Consider the following 8,467-nt stretch of genomic DNA (forward strand, 5'->3'; position numbering starts at 1 on the left):
TGCGCCCCCCTCCAACTTGATGGGATTTCCTCTAGTTCCTTCTTTTCCATTTCTTTGTGTGTATATCCCTACATTCCTTCCTTCCTTCCTTCCTTCGCTCGTGCCGCCTAGTCTTTTCTTTTCTACAATTGGCCAAAACCTATCATAAACTCGAGGCGGCGGCACGTTCTCTGGTCGTGGCTCGGCTGTCGATCGCAGATTCCTTCCCGGGTAAAGAACAAAAAATAAAAAAGTCCAGCCGTGTCCGGATTTTTTTCAAGCCACCCGTCACTTTCGGCCGGCGACACAAGGAAGAAGAAGAAAAAAAAACACGGTGTGTCAATGACCGAGTCACATCACGTCTTCGTGACCGATACGTCCGTTTGTCTATAGCAAAGAAAATACTAGGGGGCCCATCAAAGAGAACTAAAGCGCAGCAGAACAAAAGAGTCAAAGACATCAAAAGAAACATCATCAAAAGACCAGGAGAAAAAGGTGTGGGAGTCCAATAGGTTGTTGGATGTGCCTAGGCTATAATAAAGCTTTCTTTTTTTCTTTTCTCCCCATCAACGACATTGTCGCATTACCGTCATCCACACGAGGTGGGGGGAGACCAAGACCGACATCTTCCATTCCGTTTTTTTGCAAGAATACTACAATGACTCCATGCATTTTGACACTGTTAGCAGATGTGATTGGTGGTAGCTCGCACGCGGTGAAAAGAGAAGTAAACTTGTAACCGCGTACGAGTTGGGATCCTTAGATGAACGACAGAGGGGAGGAAAAATTGGTTTTCGATTGTCACAATCGCGCGATATTCACGTCTCATATGATTCTCCCCCATCGTTCTGGGAAGGAAGGAAAAAAACGTGAAATCCCTAAAGAAGGGCAGCATGCTGGCTGACGCCAACAAATATTATGTCGAAATAATAAAAAAAAAAGAAAAAAAGACGGTGAGATTCTGTGTGCCACTGTGGCCTTTGCACGTCTCCAGCACGTCGTCGTCGTCGTCCCAGCGGGTAAGAGAGAGAGTCAACCCTCAGACAGCGATCCAGTGTGTATAGAGAAAAGAGAATAGTAGCAGTCGTAGCCTTCTACCGTGGCTATCAACCCCTTCTCTATTTTGTCAATTCAGTTCGAGTAGAGAGTAAAGAACTCTCTCTGCGCGTACATGTACGGTCTGCCCGCCTACGTCGAATTAGGGCAAGGACAAGAAAATAAAGGGAGAACAGCGTGACTCCCGTCCGTCTCCATACAGTGGCGCACAACCACTCTATTGGCAATTTTATAGACGTTAGAAGTATAGGACACTGTCTGTGTGTAGGGCGCAGCGGTTATATAATAATTGCCTTTCCTCGGGTTACTGAGCCACCGCCCATATTACACGCTCAGTTCATTTATCCTCAGCTCCTGCCGAGAGACGCACGGATCGGACAAGAAAAGAATAACTCTTGCGTCGTCTTTTGACGTCCAAATAACTCTGACTAGACTCAACATAAATATGCCACCAGAAACTCACTGTCCGTCTCCACTTGTGCGCCTATATCTACGTGACGGCAGACGGAAAGGAGAAGATACAACAGACTGTCGACCTAAAATCGTGACTCACGTCTTGCAATTACAACCCAGCTGGGCCTCCCTGTCCTTTTTCTTCCCACTTTAGTTTCTCCAATTTTCAGCTGTACAAGTTATCTACATCATAGTCGTACTACTACAATTGCACACATCTGACGGAAGAAGAAAAAAAAAAGAAAAATCTCATTTGCCATCGATCAAACAGGTTTCTTTTTCTTTGTAGGGTTTAGCACCCGTCCATCTTTTAGTTTGCAGCCGATGGCTCCAAGCGTCAATTGCGAAAGACGTCACGAGTGTTGACCAACGTGAGCAAACGGATGCCGCCGCCCAGATCACAAGTGAAAATGAAGGGACTGGCCAGCGGGTGAACCGCAAGATCAAAGCGTCTGGACAATTCCGTAATAAAGTCAACATCAACGCGGACGGTGGGCGGCGGGCAGCAGAAGATATCGAATTATTTTAAAGGTTAAAGGATAGATATAGATGGCGTGGTTTTGTTGACACAGTGAGAAACGACAAACACACAACGCGCACCGATTACTCTTGTACATATATGTACACAGTGTGACAAACAATAGCGACGATGGCCGGAAGAAGAGCCGGCGCTTAATAAAAGAAAAGGGGTAAGAAAAAAAAATCACCTCTTTTCTTTTAATAATTGAATTGTCCCTGACGCCATCAACTGAGTGATGGACCTCGCCGGCAAGGAATATTTCACAAAAATCGACAACTACCACATAATCACTCAGTTGCCGTTGTGCGAAAAAATAAGATAAAAAGAATAACCACTCGGATCAAATGAAGAGTTGTATGCGAATGAAGGAAAAAGAGAAATAAGAAAAATAAGAAATTTTTTTTCAGGTTTTTTCCTTCTGTCTTATCGGGAAATGACAGGTCCCAACATCACATGTACAGGCACGCTAGCAATAGCACTCCACTCCATTTCTATCTGACAGAAATCGAAAGGCTTTCACGGAATCTGCAGCGTTCAAAATAGAAGTCTGAAAGCCAAATGTTACTACACGAGACAACTCTGCGATGGGGAGACAAAGGCAACAAATGTTTTTTTTTTTTCCCTTTCAGTTCAAAGGAAAGCACTCTCCCATTCTCCATCTGAATAGAATGATGGAAACAGCGCAGTAGTGTATCGATTCACCTTGTCTACCTCTCCAGCTGCAAAATCGGAATAACACCCGTGAAAAGAAAGGTGTGCGACAACCATCAGCAATGTTCTAGTCTTTGACGATGAACGAAAATTTTAATCATACGTGGGTGGCAAAAGATAATAATAATAAAAAAAAATGAATACACGACACACGCCCATTTTTATAATAAGCGATAAAAAAAGGGGAAACAACCTGTTAACATGTTAGCCCCCAAAGAAAAAGAGGCCGAGCCAAGAGGGTGCACACGGCCCGGAGCGCACAGAGTTGGTCTAGTTTCGTGCATCACGACACAAAACTAAAACAATTCTGATAAAAGAACAAAAAATCAAAAGGAATTTGTGTGTGTTTCGCTCCTCATTTTCCCTGCCACAACACAATGTTTTTTTCTTTCCCGTGAATCGCACGAATGGATGTTATCGAGTCTACGACACATAAAAAAAAAACTCGGATGCGGAATTTAGCCAGGCGATGCTAACGACAGCTGCGTGGCAGACTATCCACCAGAACCTAGAAGCAAGTACATCAAAATACGGCACGTGACGCGGGCACAACACACACACACACACATCAGGCAGTATACAAACGAATATTCCAGGAAGACGAAGATTCAATCACGGCTGCAGCGACAGTGCTAACAAAGAGGTGAAGACTTGCCTTGGTTTGTGATGGATAAAGCAGAGGGAAAAACGGAGACTCGAGAAGAAAAAGTTGTCAGTACCTAACATACATAAACATATAATAGCAAATATAATAATCTAGAAACCAGCGGGGTAGAGAGCGATATTCTTCCACTGGAGTTCCTGCTGTCTGTCACCCAAAAATTTCTGTGCAGAGCTATTTTACATTCAAAGAAAGATCCAGGTGGGCCAGCAGTTGAATAATACGACGCCCACTTTCCATAGAAGCAAGCTTCTTCCGTTTTTTTTTTCTTCTCCACTGATCTCTACTCTTCTTCTTCTACTTGTTTTCTTTCCCCCACCCAATGCTTTCACGACGACTAGAGCAAAGAACTGAACTAGAGATATTTTGAATTCAGCCACTTTCAATGGTATTGATCTGAGGTGCACGCCCTTTTCCCTTCTACTCTGCATCCAGCTGAGCGTCCCTGAGAATATATTCTTCTAGAGTTTCGGAGGTAGATATAAAATGCATGGACGTTAGTATCTGTCGACGAAATAGAGCAGCAGCAGCAGCGCTACCCCGGGTTTATACACAAGTCTAGTGCACATAGCTAAACCATAGATTTTTCTCACGCTGTAACAGACAGAGCGCTTTGGCGACAAACGCAAAATAACATAAAATAAAAAAACGTCAGCAGCAAACACCTACACCTTGGTATGTAATACGCATTGCACTCCTGGTCTATCCACTGAAAATGGAGTTAGACATCGCGGTTATTTATTGGCCAACATTTTGAGAATTCAAAAGCAACGACGCATGGATGGGTGGCGCAAATGTCCGCAATGGATTCCTGTCGGAAAATCGACCAGGCAAAGAGAGTGGGTGTTTTATTTATACGAAGATGGCGTAGCATGGAATCATCTATACTTGGGTGTGTGCAGTCTAAATTTTCTTCCTTTTTTATTTAAGCATGAATATAAATAGGGCCAAGCAACTATGCCCAGTGTGGCCAACACAGGCGACGCTCGGCAACGAATTAGGGAAATGTCGCCCATGAATGGGAGACGGCAGTAGCAGTAATCGAGTTATCTATGATAAAACCAAGGAATTATCAAGCAACTGCGCCCTTCGAATAATCGTGAATTTCCCCAGCCAAGATACAACAAGCGACTCGATCCTCCAAAGTTTATGCAAGTCGTTTACAACAAATGAACGACAGAAAAAAAGCGCAGCGCAACAAACAAGCGCCAACTTACCCATGACACTAGAGGAAGATGATTACGTCAAAGAAAACGAAGCAAAACACGTCCAAAATAACGTGGAAATTACCGGAGTATGCCAAACAGTCCCGTCGAACCGTGTTTTGTTTTTATGAACGACGAAACTGTTGCCCTGCGAAAGTCCGATCAAGAAAAGTGAAACAATTTCGCTCCCAGATTACAGTTACAAAGCAAAAGCGATTTCTTTAGTAAATTTTGAACATTTGACGTGCATTATTAGCCCGAATTCAGTCAACCTAGGAAAACTTGGGAGAAAATAATGAAAAAAAGGGACTCTATTGTGTAACCTTTCCTGGTATTGCAAGGATGGAAGCGATCAATATGCACCGTATAGGTTTCATAAAGACAGCGTCCGAGAGGTGAATAGACTCGACACAGCAACAAGAAACAAAATAAACTTTTTCATTTGTTGTTACCTTTGGCTACGAAACAAAACAAATCCAAAGCGTTCGTGATCGACATCAATATATCCACCGAATTACACATACCAACAATTTCCGAGCTCCCAGCTGTAAAAACTTCCCAGAATGTCTTTTTTTTTAATTATTGCTGATTTCGATTGTTGGTACATCTACGATATCAATCCACCTGGAGACCATAAGAGCACACACGTCAATACAACCGTTTTCCTTTTATTCCACCCCCTACAGCTTTCCAAGAACTATCGATTTCACTCCCGAACGTGGTCTCTATGTATAGTTTAGAAGGATCAACGACAAGGATATATCTAAAGAAAACATTCATCATTATCAGTGCCAGAAAGAAAAGAGCAACTCCTTCAGTAACGCGGGGGAGAGAAAATGAAAGATTACATCCCATCCATAGGCTGCAAGCGAACCAACATATTCAACACGTCCTCCATCAATTCAAGTGGGGTTAAGATCGAAAACAAACAACAACAAAAAAGAAAACCTGCGACTATATGGAACGGAGGACCTGATTTCACAGTTGATTATTCTCTCTTCTCGTTTGCCCTAGTGAAACATTATGTTGGCATGGAGAATTCAAGCATTTGACCAACGCATAGCAACATTCAACTCGGTGGAACTCTTGGACGACCATCTTGTTACCATCCACAGATGACGGAGTAACAAATGTAAAATCATTTCAATAAACAGCCGGTCAAAGTTGGAAAATAAAAAAAATAATAAATCGAGCATTTGTGAGCACTGGGGGGGACGGAAAATGCCTGATTCTGGGGTACCGATTTTTCGTTAAATTACCTTGTTACTAGGGCCATGGCGATCATGGGAAACGTGGGTTTTTGGGTGGGAAAAAGTTAAATCTTTATCGAAGGACATCGACACAGCGAAAACAAACAAACATTTCCATTTTGGAGGGTTTGGCACGAAAAAAATTTGCCAATATCGATCGCAGTTCCACTGAATAATTAAACGATTCACGACTTACCGAAAATCGAATCGATACAGGCCCAGAAATCTGCAAACGGATGATGACGGATGATGGCGGGTAATGGCGGATGACCAGCACGTTTTCAGCAGGCGGTCCATTGTCAGGAACAGCCACAGCAGCCAGCGTAGAATTCAGTTGTTTCAGTAAACGCCTTTTTAATAACACGGAATGTACGGTCTGTGCACACGATCAAAGTCACACAGTTGGCGTTGGTTAAAAATTCACAAAATATCAAATGTTTAGACCACAGAGAAAAGGACCTCCACACTCCACTGCGAGACAATTTCAACTGACCACCATCACCATCGATGCAAATTGAATGATGGGATAGAGGAGGATGGGTCGACTAAATGAAAAATAACCGGGGGAAGGGTCAGAAAATAGTAATCACCCCCACACCACCCAAAAGCCACGTGGCCCTCCCCCCTTTATTTAAATATCTATCAACCCCCTGCACGAAAGAAATGCATGAAAATAAATTTTAAAATAATTCGATACCACTGACTTTTGATGTCTTTAAACTTATCCTCACGTGTACTGTACAGCTCGGGTTACTTTCAAATGGATTTCAACAGCCAGAAAAGATGAAAAATGGGAAAAAGAGAATCATCATCTTGACTCACGATTGTTCCCAACAGATGTATAAAGCTTCTTCTATTCTTTCTTTCGTTCATTCATCTCCTCCCTTTTTTTTGCCGTGAGGTGGCGGGATCAAGTCTCCGATATCATGAAATTCAAATCAGCAAAACGTTATATATATAAAAAGGTCACCGGCGGAGAATAACGCCAGCGCACATTGATAGAGTTTTGCATCCGGATTAGATATAGGCCAAGCAGACGTATAATGTTATCGGCTGCTTCGGGAAAAAAGAAAAGTCGCCGAATTTATTTCCGATTTTCTGACACTTCAATTGGGCGGCACTCTAACGTGTGTAGTGTTGTCTGCAAGGCTCTGGCGGCATACCGTAACTATTACATAAATATATATATCACTTCTTCTTCCACCAATCAGATACAGTCCCTCTATATACTTATTTAGGCTGCACTTAGTAGACCGTCTGGAAATCTTTTTTTTTGCTTTTCTTATTACGTGCACGCACTAGACTTGATCTGGCTGGATTTTGCGTACATCTCTAAGAATTATAAACAAATTTCGTCAATAATTAAATTCCGGCCAGCCGTACGGGTTTGCAGTATGGTACAGCCCGTTGATGCATATTATTAAATTTACAATTTGTTCGTTGCTAAAGTCTCGCAAATCCTTTGAAAGCAATGCGACTTGCATTCGAGACATGCTCTTTCCTCCCGTCGACAGTACAATAATACAAAATTCAGTATTTTTTTAAGTACACTCTCTCAACTGCAACTTTCGTTTATTATTAGCCTTTCATCCTCTCCTTTTTTTTTGCTCGAGTATTTTTAGAAATTTCCCAATTGCGTCGTTGTGAGCAATGCAAATGTAGTCTCGCGACGCCACAATAGTATGCTAATTTCGGTTGGATATATACCTACTTATCGGAGTCTATTGTCAGTTTGCTTGGGTCTTTCAAATAATTGGCGGCTAAGGAAAACTTTGGGGTTGCGTCTGTAAAATGCTGGTTGAAAAGTTCACAAGGTCCGTGACGGCATTCAAACGAAATCGGCCAATTAACAGAGCTCGGCAGAAATATAAGTAGTCGGAAGGAAATCGAAGAATGGCAGAAGATTATTTTCACTAAGGGTATAAGATATTCAAACAAAAATCAACGTGACTGATGTGGGCGAAAAAGCACGGAAACAAGAGGATGAGAAAGATAGATATTTGCATGTCAACTATCTTGGGAGCGTTTGGCAACCGTGTCTGATGCAATCATTTCTATACTCTGGCGCGCGTTACACACGCACAATCAAGATCGTAATAGAAAACAAAAAAGATAAACTAAAAAGAATAGGCTTTTCGACTGAATAGTTCAGGTGTATTAATGTTAGTGCGCATGCCCGTTTGGTGATTAAACCCACACGAATTAAACCGGGCAAGATTTAATCGGAATGGATCGCGGAAGCCGACAACCCGTCTCGTTTGAGTCTTCTTGTCTTTCTGGGAAATAATTTCGCCCAACGATATTTAGTCGCATTCACGGTTGAAATTTCGAGTGTTTTCTCTTCCGGGGGTTTATTCGTTCAACGTTCGCCAAATCTTATAACCACGTCGCGTTATTTATTTCTTTTTTCTCTCGACCAAAAAATCCATCCAGCGCAACTTTTTTCTTCTTCCGTCCGTCCTTCATTTAGCCGAGCCGCAAAGGATATCCTACAGTTCAAATATAAATGGGCGGGACATATAATCCGCGATGATCCAGCATTTCAGACAGCCATCCAGCAGATACTAGCAGCAGCGCATCATTTTCGTTCCATATATAAGCGCCGTCTATAGTTGCGTGTGGCGCTCGACTG

General features: G+C 42.5%; 1 protein-coding gene across 2 annotated transcripts in view; it reads right to left on the reverse strand.

The window, feature by feature from the left end:
* Positions 1-6,404, reverse strand: part of LOC124190454 (nephrin-like) — a 60,625-nt gene extending 54,221 nt beyond the window's left edge. For both annotated transcript variants that reach the window (XM_046583116.1, XM_046583099.1), the window contains exon 1: positions 6,032-6,404. The gene's annotated coding sequence lies outside the window, so the exon portion shown is untranslated. The remainder of the gene's footprint in view (positions 1-6,031) is intronic.
* Positions 6,405-8,467: the final 2,063 nt, after the last annotated feature.

This window comes from Daphnia pulex, chromosome 1 (genome assembly GCF_021134715.1).
Source record: "Daphnia pulex isolate KAP4 chromosome 1, ASM2113471v1".
Lineage (NCBI taxonomy): Eukaryota > Metazoa > Arthropoda > Branchiopoda > Diplostraca > Daphniidae > Daphnia > Daphnia pulex.